The sequence below is a fragment of the Mustela nivalis genome (genome assembly GCF_964662115.1).
Source record: "Mustela nivalis genome assembly, chromosome: 16".
In the NCBI taxonomy this organism is placed as follows: domain Eukaryota; kingdom Metazoa; phylum Chordata; class Mammalia; order Carnivora; family Mustelidae; genus Mustela; species Mustela nivalis.
The window spans coordinates 13,074,254-13,086,749 of NC_139035.1; the positions used below are offsets into that span (position 1 = coordinate 13,074,254).

A 12,496-nucleotide genomic window follows, 5' to 3' on the forward strand; every position below is an offset into this window, starting at 1 on the left:
GCACGGTTCAAGCTAACCCCTGCGACACCAGTGTCCTGATTTTGCTGCTTTGCTTGCACATCAGGGACACTGCCCAATCTCTAAAGATCCACTTGGTGATAGCACCTGTTTACCCCCACTTTCAGGAGATAATCTAGTTTCTCGAAGGGGTCGGGGGGGGGGGTGGTGTGTGTGTGTGTGTGTGTGGAATTTCTCACATTTACCCTCTGGTTGTAGGTGTAGGTGCCACCAATCAATCAGCTGTTATGAAAACTCAAGACCCTTCTTCTCAGCTGCCACCGACAATGAATTGGAGGGGAAGGAAGTGGGTGGGGGCCATGGCCAAAAAAATTGATCCAAAAAATAACACTGCATATGGTTATTGGAACTGAAAGCTCCTTTTACCAAGTGCATTAAAAGCAGCTTAATTTTCTGCGGCCACGTTTGTGTTTTGATACTTGACTAAAAAAAGATGACTATGTATTTACCATCAAGTTGTTTGGTTCATCTTGTTTCACATGCGACGGAGAGGGAAGGTTGGGCGGATCCGGGAGAATTATTTGGATGGGGCCTCCGCCAGAATCAGACACGGGCTTAGCCAGTGTCCTTCCCTGCGGCCGCCTCCTGCTGGGGTGGTGCCGTCACACTGCAGGGCCTGGAAGAGTCCAGCCTCTCTCCTGACCTCACCCTTGTCCCCTTGCCTCTCCCTGACATCTGGCCTGACACCTCTTTCCGAATCGAGCGTTCTAAAGGGTTCTGGCCCCAGGGGACTCTGGAATTAAAACTTGCACTTTCTGCCAAGAGCTAAAATGCTATTTTCCATCTTTATCCCACTTTCTCCCCATGGGCTTGGAACAAACCCTTGAAACCCAAACCCATATTAAGCCTTTCCTCTCGCTGCATCCCCGACTCTGGTTGTGCTCAGTTTCTCTGTGTGTTCACGGATCTGCCTGAAGCCGGGACTCAGAAGAAGCCAGTTTTGCCCATTGAGCATCCTTCTGTGTTCTCATAGTAGCTCTGACCCCAGAAGCGTCTCAGTTTGTCTTCTCAAAAACTGCTCTCAGGAAGGAAGCTGCACCGACGCTTGAAGGGCCAGCGGAGGACGAATGATTACAACAGCTACGATTTATGGAGCTCCACGATACGCTCAACACTTCACGTGCGTGATCTCGTTGAATCCTCACGGCAGCTCTTACCCCATTTTATAGATGAGGAAACGGAAAGCTGAGTCACGCCACTGGCCTTTCTAAAGGGTTCCAAGCAGGAATGGATATGTGCATTGTGGAAGAGAGAGAGAAACTACAACATCAAGTTTACCATCGTACCCATTGTAGAGAGAGTGAAACTCAGTACGTTCACAATGCTGTGAGACCACCCCACTATCTAGTTCCAGAATTGTCATCCCCACAAAGGAAATCCCGGTCCTGTTCATTAAGCAGTCGCTCCCTACACTCCCCTCCCTCCAGTCAGCCTCTGATATAGCTATGGATTTGCCTCTTCTGGAACATTTCGTCTCAATGAAATCACACAGTATGTGGCCGTTTTGCCTCTGGCTTCCTGTACTTAGCATCCTATTTTCAGGATTCATCCCTGTTGTAGCACGGTGCAGTACCTCATTTTCTTTTTACAGCTGAATAACATCCCACTGTATGGCTAGACCACCTTTCATTTGTCCTTTCACCTGCGGATGAACACGTGTGTGCGTTTTAACAGAAAGACCTTGATTTTCAAGGAATGAATCCCAGATGTCGGATTTCGGGCAAACCCTCAAACCGGGAGATACGAGACTTGGGAGCAGAAAATCCTTCTGGAACGTTCAAGCAACAGTTTGGAAATCACATACTCTGCGGCTAGCTGTGTGGGAGGGGCAGTAAGGCAGGAAGCTCAAGGGTACTTGCTCCCCACAGGTGTTGCTGCTTCCAAAGCACTCCTGTTGCCCAGGGAGGCTGCTTGGCAAGCTCTTGGAATCGCAGATGACATCTCAGCACTCCGCCCGCCACCCCCGCTTCATTTCACTGGAGGGGAAGGACGAAAACCTGGGTGGGGGGCGGTGGTCTTAGGAGACAATAACCAGGTTTCCACAGATGGGCTGCTTGTGGAAGCATAAGCGAGGGGAGGAACCAAGATGCCCCCCTGTAACATTTAATCCCCAATTCTGCCCAGCCGCTGTCTGAAGTAGCGTCTTAGGTTCTCTCCATAACACATACACACGCAGGGAGTCATGCAACTTCCGACAGTGCCGCAGAAAGGTCTTCAATCAGTCTGGTTTAAAACCTGTGGCTGGCCCAAGCTTTGTGGAGCGAAGTACTATGGTGGTTCCCAACAAGGCTTTAGGATCCGCTAGACCTGCCCGTGAACATGGCCTCTACGACCATTAGTTCTGTGAAGTTAGGCTGATGATGTCCCCTCACTCTCTTCATAAAACGGGGCAGTGGGAACCGTACCAAACCTGATGGGATTCTCATGGTCGTATGCGGAGAACACGGCCTGGCGCCTAGGGGAGGCCTTTTGTGTTTTATTTATTTATTTTTTTTTAATGATTTTATTTATTTGTCAGACAGAGATCACAGGTAGGCAGAGAGACAGGCAGAGAGATAGGGGAAAGCAGGCTTCCTTTGGAGCAGAGAGCCCGAGGTGGGGCTGGTCCCAGGACTCTGGGAATCATGACCTGAGCTGAAGGCAGAGGCTTTAACCCACTGAGCCACCCATGCGCCCCACAGGGAGGCCGTTTTTAATGTCATCATTAATGGCTCTTAATGGCTGCTAGCAGCCATGTCTACTGCAATCTTCTGAAGGAACAGGTTAAGGGTCAAGACTGCCAATTCTGGGTTCTTGGATAAAACGAAACCAAGAGCTCAAATGGTTCAAGCATATGCCATATACCCTGCAAGGGCATAGAGATGGATGGTGCCTCCTCCATCCATGTGGGACCCCTGCCACAGAGCCAGCCGAGAGCCGCAGGAGGGGGGCTGCACACTCTGCCAACCCATCATCTTATAGTAATTCCTATGGATTTTGTCCAGTTGCTAAATCTTCCGAATTTGGAGGAGGGGAAAAAAAAATTCCCCACACAAAATTGTTCCATTTGAAGACATTTTTATTTGGATACCTGCCTGGGTCCCTGGCAGGGTGGGCCTGTCCTCTGTGGGGGCAATGGGACATTTGGGGGGAGGATGATGGCCCTGCCCTGAGGGGGTGTCACTAAGGGGTATGTGACAGCGTGACAGGTCACAGAGGGCAGCAGAGTATAAATAGGGCCGCTCAGGGGTGCAGGCTGAGAGAGTGCTTAGTCTCTCACCAAGACTTCAGTTTGTACTTCACACTACAAACTGCAAGTTCTTCTCTTTTTTAGATTAAAACCCCAGCACCCACCAGCATCCCCTCGGTCACCCTCAGATCCCCCCCACCCTGACCCCTGTCTCTGGGAGGTTCTGAGACAAAGCGGGGGCCTGTGGCCTGTGGCCTGTGGCCTGTGGGGCGCGGGGTGGATTTGGGACCCCTGCCACAGAGCCAGCCGCCTGCAGCAGGAGAGCCAGCCGCGTGCAGCAGGAGGGGGGCTGCCCGCTCTGCCAACCCAACAGAGGTCGAGGAGGAGGAGGAGCTCCAGGGACCGGCCCCCAGACCAACGCCCACCCCTCGCCGGCCCAGCCCGATTGTGCTACCAACTCAAAAACATGGAGTCTCTGACGCCTTATCACACCGCCCACAGCGCCTCCAGGGTGGGCATGTTCAACACCGCCATGGGGAAACTCCAGCGACAACTGCGTAAGGGAGAATATGACCTATTTAAATACGCACCCATGCTCGAAAGCGACTTTGTGCAGGTCACCAAAAGAGGGGAAGTCGTCGACGTGCACAACCGAGTCCGAATGATGACCGTGGGCATCGCATCCACCAGCCCCAGCCTCCCGCTCCCAGATGTCCTGCTGCTGGCCCGCCCGGCCACCGGCTGTGAACAGTACTCCGACCAGGGCCAGGCCACCAAGGGAAAAGGCCGCAAGGCTTCCACCACCCTGGAGCTCACCAGGCTCCTTCCCTTGAAGTTTGTGAGGCTTTCTGTTCACGACCGGGAAAAACAAATGCTTCGCCTCAAATTCGCCACCGGCCGCTCCTGCTACCTGCGGCTGAGCCCCCCACTGGATGCACAGGAAGATCTCTTCCCCTACTGGGAGAGCATTATCCAGGTACTGAGGCCGCCGCCGGTGCCCACTCACAGCAGAACCCACGCCGCTCGAGCAGAGGACATGCTGGACATGCCTCTGCTGGAGGACGACGACGGCAGGAACGCAGCAGGCGCAGATGTCCAAATAATGGATCAGGACCAGGTTAGTATCCGGAGCCTCCACGAGGGCTCGGAGGTGGCCGGGGCCACCTCTGCAGCTTTTGCTGGCGGGGAAGAGACTGTTCAGGACCCCCCCAAACCCAACAGCGTGCCCACCTTCGCTGCCCCCAACTGCCCGGGGCTCTCCAGGGAGTCGGCAGCAGGGGCCACGTCCGAGGCGGCGGCCGCCGGGGAGGCCGCGGCAGCTGCGGCAGTGGCGGCGGCAGGGACAGCAGCAGAGTTCGCAGCGGGGGAGGCCGGCAGATGCCTGGCGTTCGCCGGGCCCGGAGCTGCCGCCAAGCCTGCGGGAGAAGCCGCTCGGGACGCGTCGGAAGGCCAGCTCCTCTGGGACGCGCCGAGCTCGGCGGGCAGTGGGGAGCCGGCGGGAAGGCCGCCCCGCACGCGCCGGGAGGAGGAGCGAGACCCCCGCACTTCCCGCCACCGCAGGGCCGCCGACAGCCGCCACAAGGCCCCGGGGCACAAGATCGCCCCGGCGGACTCCAGCCGCTCCTTAGGCAGCCACAGAGCCGCGCGGGAGCACAAGGAGGACAAGGGCCGCAGCAGCCCGGCGCGCGCCAGGCGCGCCCCCGACGAAGGCATCAGCCACGCCCCCAGCGCCGAGGACTCCGGGACCTCCCACAAGTCGGGGCGGAGCCTCTCCGGCGGCAGCTCGGGCTCAGGCACCAAGATGCTGGGCAGGATCCGCAGGTTCCTGAGGAACCTGAGACTCAGCCTCACTGCCTGAGGCGCGCGGCCTCCCCACACCGCAGAGACGTGCCCATGGGGGAGAAGACTGCGGACACGAGCGGTGTGGTGTGGAGGCCATCGCCCAGGCGGCGGCGAGCAGCCAGGGCTTGGAGAGCGCAGGGAGCCGGACATCGGAGGTCATGGAGGGATGGAACTTCCTAGGCCCAGATATTGGGCAGCTGGGGGACCTCTCCCAGGAGACATTACAAAAAATAAAATAAAAAATTTTTTAAAAAATGGCATGCTGCATTGTGTTTGAATTTCTAGGTCCTGCAGCCCAGTGGTGACCTCACAGGGGGGCTGCCACCTAAGACCCAAGGGTCCAGTCGAGGACCGCCCCCACCTCCCACCCATGCTCAGAGCCAAAGCATCCTGCCTCAAGGCCTGTCTGGCTTGTTTCTCCGGGCCACAGTTGAAAGTATACTATGGCCCAGAAAGCTCCACCTCCCCCATTTCTCTAGTTCAATGAATGTTCCTAACCCCTGAGGGTCCATAGACAAAGAACAGGGACAAAGAAAGAATGGGGGGGGGGGACTCCTCATCTTTGGGGATCTGCCAGCATCTGCCAGCAGAGGGGAACAGCAGCCTGTGCTGGCAATATTCTCAGCTAGACTGAGAACCTGTCTATACCCAGGGTATATACACCAAGGAAAGAACTTGCTAAGGCACTGAGAACGTTTATAGCAAAAAGTAGCAAAACACTGCAAGCAGCCCAAATTACTATCAGCACCACTGACAATAGAGTGGGATGTGACAGAGATAGTGTACAGCTGCATACCCCGGCCTAGCTGCATACCCCGGCCTAGCATAAACACCGATTCTGTGGCTGTCACCTATTCCACCTGCAGAATAGTTCCAAAACAAAAATCGAAAGTACATGTGGTAAAACATTTTAAAAGTACATGTGGGACAAAACACAAGGGAACAGTACACGCAAAATTCAGGACAGTGTGAAAAGGCAAGACAAGATCATGAGGCGAAGACCGGGCTTTCAGTGCTGTTGGAAATGTTCTGTTGGGCCATCAGATCTCTGCAGTCTGAATGGTCCGCGAAATGCCGGGGCGGTTATGATGAAATTTCTGCTCCAGACATACCAACACCTTCCCTTACGTTTTCACTCTTATGTACGCACAAAAGTGTTTGTCTTCTGTCTGGAAGGTCTGGTCTCTTTAAATTGGGTTCTGGGTTCTTGGCATAAATTACCGACGGTACATGTAATCTCTGTTTTACACAGAGGAGCACTGAAAAGTGAACTTGTTCCTACGGCACAGTGGAACCTTTGCAGAACAGTGACCCACTCCTTTATGCAAAGCATTTCCACCACTGTGTTCCCAAACTCTGCACCAAATGTGCTAGATTAAGGGGAGGGAGGGATCGAGCTGGGGGACTCTTGGTAGTGGGCCTCTGCGAGCTGGTTTTTGAATTTCGGTGAGTTCCCGGCCGTCAGCTGGTCTTCTCTCAAGAGTGCCCAGACCACCCGTGAGCGGTGTCTGGCTCCCAGACTTCCATCCCCAGCCTCTGTGTGACCTGCACTGCAGCCATAAACAGCCTGGGGTTCCAGGGGCCAGTCGGGAATCTCCCTACAATCCGTTTCTCCCACCTCCACTAACTAAACTTGGGCACGGAGAAACAATTTAAAGGGGTTTGCCCTTACCAAGTCTCCCCTTCAGAGTTCAGAAAACAAATCCTTAAACTTCACGTGAGGGAGATAATCTGTTAGGTCCCAGCATCCGTGCTTGGCCCTTCAGTGGGGGAGGAGAGGAGAGGAGTCTCTCCTCTTTGTGAAGGGAAGGTGGCCGTGGCCATGGGGTGGGGGCACGGAGGAGGAAGGAACAGAGCCAGGGACCCCCACACAGTCACCGTTTCCTCGGGCCGAGCAAGGTTCACAACCCCAGAATGGAGAATTATTGGAGCGAGTCAAGTTATTCTTAAAGAATACACCATGCCAAAGATTAGATACGGTTTGGCCCCGCGAGGAAAACAACCTCAGAATCATTAACCCAGGGGTGCCTAGGTGGCTCAGTGGGTTAAAGCCTCTGCCTTCAACTCAGGTCATGATCCCAGGGTCCTGGGATCGAGACCCGCATCGGGCTCTCTGCTAGGCAGGGAGCCTGCTTCCTCCTCTCTCTCCGCCTGCCTCTCTGCCTACTTGTGACCTCTCTCCCTCTGTCAAATAAATAAATAAAATCTTTAGGAGAAAAAAAAAAAGAAGAAGAAGAAGAAGAAGAATCATTAACCCAGAGCTTCAGAGAAGACTCGTTGCTATGGGGAGAGAGAATTAATAGTTGACTCGTAAGCAGCTTTTCCCTGGACTCAAGGCAGCGAAGTTACAAAAAGAGCACTTCCCATTCCTTTGACCCTCTGATTTCCACACAGGCAAGTGCAGGTAAATGTGAGTGTGGAATAAAGACATCTGCATAGCATTTGGCTGTTGAACAGCACTGAGCCCCTTAGAGTTCATTCATGATTTAAAGTTCATCTGATTGTCCCAGGTCTCCGTTTGGCAGATCAGCAAAGGGGAGGTCAGAGCATTGAAAGGACTTGCTCAAGGTGGAGGCAATGGTTCAGAGAGGGGTGAGGCAACACCTCCCACGTATCACCCACTGAGTGCTAGCTCGGCCTCCCGCGGGGAGCTGTGGCGTCGATGGGGAAAACAGGACAGGCTTGAGGAGTCATCCCAACTCTAAGTGGCAGATACAAGGAGAGACGTGCATTCAGGGCACAGGATCCATTCCGAGGAGGGGTTCCTGGGCATGGGAAGGAGTCTGAGGTCGGGGAAGGGTTCACAGAGGAATCAGCAGATTTAAGGGCGACTAGGGCTCTGCCAGGCGGAGGAAGTATGGGGAGCTAGGGCACAGCATGGGGAGGCGCAGGTCACAGAAAAGAATGTGTGCAAAGTACAAAACCTTGAAATATCACTTGTGTTGAGCAATTACAGGCATTTCAGTACTGCTGGTTGGAGCCCAAGGGGAGAAGAGGGACGTGAGGCTGGAGAATCAGGCTGCTGGATCTTCGGGCACCTGGGGTGCTGTGTGAATGTCTGGGCCTTGGGGAGCCGTTGAAAGCCAGGGTGCACAGCTGGTGGCCAGGGGGCTGTCTGGAGACCAGCGATCCTCCAGGAAGCCAGGATTGTATTAATCCTGGCCAGAGATGAAGAAACCTAATCCTGGGTGGCGTTGGGGAAACAGAAGGGGGCAGAGTCAGGAGGTGTTGAAAAGATGGCACAGGACAATTTTCCATCCCACAGCCTGCCTGGCGGGACAGGGAGCTCGTGGCATAGGTTCAGCACTCCTCTAGAGGAGGGAGAACAGACCAAAGGGGAAGTGCCCTTCCCCGCAAGGAGGAATGTCTTTAAGATACAAAAGAGCTTCTAGGTGGCTAAGGGGGTAAAGCATCAGGATAAGGCAGCCAAAGGGAACTGGACAGGAGGCGACAGCTCCTTGAGCTGTTCCTTGTGCATCTGGGCAAGATGGATTCCCACAAACCCTCCTCCACTGTACAGGTAAGAGTCACCCAGTAGAGCCCCTTGTGGCCACATCCTGGTACTACGGGCTATTGCTTGAATGGTGGGAGCCAGCACTGAGGCTAAGGGGCAGTCGCCCCCTCCCTTTGTCACATCACCATTAGCCTAATGTCAATCCCAGAGTTGAGGGGATGGGTGCGTAATGTCTCTCAACCAGGCTGCATGGCTCCCAGGGCAGGGCAATGGCAGAGTGTGGAGTGGCCACAAGACGGGTACCCTAGGAACGTGGGGGTTCCGACTCAAGGGGATAATGAGTGACCATCCAGAACAGGGGTAGGGTGGAATTAGTGTCACGGTCTCTCTGCAGCCTAGAAGTCATTCGAGAAACAGTTGTTGAGAGCTCCTACTATGGGCAAGATAATTCATGTATACACACACCTACCAGGAACGCAAATCAAAGTGCGGCGGTGGCCTTGGGTAGCGTATAGAAAGAGGCATCGTAGAGAAGGGAAGGTCTGAGCAGAGAGATGATGGAGAAAGAGGAGGACCTGGGAGCTTGGGGGTCTTGGGCGATGTTTCTAGATGACAGACAAGAACAGCGCGCCCAGGATATCGTGTGTTTAGGGGATAGGGTGGGGGAGGGTAGCGGGAAGGGGGTGAGGGTGTGTTGGGAAATGAGGCTGGAAGGGGAAATGAGACCGCGGCATAAAGCAGAGACCAGGAATGCTACATAAACCCCTGGGCCCCGTGATCTACGTTACTGCAAATGGGACCTGTAATCCAGAAATGAAGGGCACATAGAGCTGGAATTTCCTGGAGCAGAAGAGCAAGAGAACTTACAATGTGTTACGGGAGTTCATGTTTTCCCACACTCTGTGAGTGGGTGTTTTCCCACAGGTGTGCTGAGGAAATGATACCACTCAGCTTGGGGGCACCCGGAGGACCCAGCCAGTTGGCTTTGGCTGCCGGGAGCCCCATGTGATACGCCAGTATGCCATTCCAATGTTGCCGTTTTCTGCATGTGCCGTGACCTGCACAAGCTTGGGAAAGATCTTTCTAGAAATGCCCTTGCGTGCACACAATACAGTTGGCCTCGAGGAGCCTCGGAGAAGCACCTTCCTTGGAGGGCTGGCCTCTTTCCCCCAGTTTCTGTGGCTGCTGACCACGTCGGCCCGGTTTCTTTCTCCCACGGACATAGTCACGGCCCCAGCACCTTGCCATACACAATTTACAGGAGATTAAAGAAGGAGAAATTAAAAGCCTCCTGTTTATTACATTTCATTTAATTTTAAAAATTAATTAAAGTTTTTCATAAAACCTTTTAGAAAGTTAAATGAGTTATTTCAAGAACTATCCTTTGCTTCGAGAGCATGCCCTTGCTCCTGTTGTTCACATTTGAGCTGGAGATAGAACATCATACGAGAAGCCCCTCCCAGGTTCTCTACCACCCGGGGGAACCATTACCCTAACCTCTGACATCGGAGACCCATTTTGCTTCTTTTTCCACTTTAGGTAAATGGAAGCACGTTGTATGTATTCTTTGACTCCGGTTTCTCTCCCTCAACAGCAGAGTCATGAGGTTTGTCCATGATTTTTGTGGCAACTATTCCTTCTCACAGCTATATTTCATTACAGATATATTTCATATTCGACAATTTACTGATTCATTCAGCCTTTGGTGGGTGTTCGAGTTACTTCCACTTTGGGGCTAATAAGAATAGTGCTGCTATGAACATTTATATGCAGAACTTTGGGTAAAAATATACATACATTTCTGTCAGACATATAGAAACGGAACTGAATACACACATATGTTCAGTCCCAGATGCTAATTCCACAGTGACTGTCCCATTACTTTGCGCTCCCACCAGGCATGCGTGGGCGCTCTGCTGTTTCCCATCCTCGCCAACATGTGCTGCTTCTCACCTCTTTCCTTCTAACCGATCTGCTGGGATGGGTGCCTTTTGTCCCCTTTGTCCCATAAAAACACACTTTTTAAAAAAACATAGTACGGTGACCTATAGAAAATGGTAACTTTGTGGTAATGTCCTGGACAGGCAACGTGAGAAGTTGGCCTCCCAATTGTTTTGAAATCTCACACATCTCTGAGCTCTTAAAAGTCTCGTTCATACATGTTTAAGGGTTTCTCGTTTTAAGGAAGCTTGTATTTTTATAAGCCTCTCCTGCCATCCTTTTGCTTTATAACAAACCCCCCCAAAACTTTGTGACCTAAAAAATGATATCTCGTAGATTGCTCTACATCAAGAATTTGGGCAGGGCTCCACTGGGAGCGGTTTCTTCTGCTCCTCATGGTAGCAAGTGAAGTGAACCAGCAGTCAGGGCTGGCGAGTCCAATCTTCACTCACGAGTCTGGTGCCTTGAGGGAGATGGCGATAAGGTGGGGTTCTCCACAGGAATGCCTACACGCGGCCTTCCTCATGGTGCTCACGGGTAGTCAGATAGGCTTCCCTCAGAGCAAATATCTCAAGATAGCCAAGTGGAAGCTGCTTCTCCCTGAGCCTCAGAAGGCACCCAACGGAACTGCTGCCACATTCTACTGGCTACAAGTGAGTCAGAAGGACAACCCCAGTTTTAGGGGAGAGAAAATGAACTTTTCCTTCTTCACAGGGCAATGACAAGACCACATTGCAGAAGCCCGTGGGGGCGGCGATGGTATTGTGGCCTTCTTTGGAAAACAAGACTTGCCACTCCCTCACCTCCCCTTCTAACAATGTCCGCCAGGCCAGGATGTACCTGAGGAGCCCTGAGGTCATTGTGCCACCTCCAGGTTTCCTACCTTCCCCCTCCTCAACTCCCCTCTTAGGTTCTTCCTTCGTTTTACTTCATTTTCTTACCCCTTTCTTGTCCTCCCCCTTTCAGTGAATTAAACTCACAAGAACCCGCACCGGACGACTCTCGGTCCCCTTCTCCCTATCCCTCGCCACATGCCTTCAGGCTCATTGACCCCCGGCAAAGAGAGACAGTACTGGGACAGCTAGAACCACACAGCATGTCAGACCCAGAAGGATCTTGACTAATCCCAGATGTACTTTACATATGAGGAAGTTGAGGCCTAGAGAGGAGAAGGGCTTTCCAAGGTCAGCTGCAGAGTTCTGGCCAGCACAGCAAAAGCCTTAGTCCACAGTGGGTCTCAAAGCAGATCTACAACTTTTCCTTCCATTTCTGACTTCCTGGAACTAAAGCCATTTGTTTCTGTTTCTCGTCCACTCCCTCAACTTCACGAGGACATTTCGGCCTCTTGGCCAAGGGGCAAAATCAGAGAGGTCCGTCCCAGCCCTGGCCCGGGACCCAGCCTTCAGAGATGGACAGGGGGTCTTGTGGATGGACCAACTCAGGCTTAGGGCAACCAGACCCCCTCCAACCGACTGACTGGACCCAGACACAAGGGCTCCTTTCTGATGTTGAAATCCAAGAACCCTCTAAACTTGACCAGCAAGTGGCAACCAGTTCAACCAAGGCGCCCTTGCTCTTTGCCTGCACACAAAGGTATCCGTACCAGGCTAGAAATAGAAATGGGGTGCTCTGCCACTAACATCTCTCTTCGGAGAGAGAGTAGCTTCATTCCAGGTTCAGACTCCTGTGCACATGAATGGGAGCTTGCTCCTCTGAACTCCTGCACGGTTCAAGCTAACCCCTGCGACACCAGTGTCCTGATTTTGCTGCTTTGCTTGCACATCAGGGACACTGCCCAATCTCTAAAGATCCACTTGGTGATAGCACCTGTTTACCCCCACTTTCAGGAGATAATCTAGTTTCTCGAAGGGGTCGGGGGGGGGGGTGGTGTGTGTGTGTGTGTGTGTGGAATTTCTCACATTTACCCTCTGGTTGTAGGTGTAGGTGCCACCAATCAATCAGCTGTTATGAAAACTCAAGACCCTTCTTCTCAGCTGCCACCGACAATGAATTGGAGGGGAAGGAAGTGGGTGGGGGCCATGGCCAAAAAAATTGATCCAAAAAATAACACT

The 12,496-nt window shown here is 52.9% G+C and overlaps 1 pseudogene across 1 annotated transcript; it reads left to right on the forward strand.

Moving 5' to 3' along the window:
- Nucleotides 1-3,037: 3,037 nt before the first annotated feature.
- LOC309850308 (Golgi-associated RAB2 interactor protein 4 pseudogene) lies at nucleotides 3,038-5,287 on the forward strand (annotated as a pseudogene). The gene has a single exon. The product of its transcript is annotated as a Golgi-associated RAB2 interactor protein 4 pseudogene (transcript).
- The last annotated feature ends 7,209 nt before the right edge of the window (nucleotides 5,288-12,496 follow it).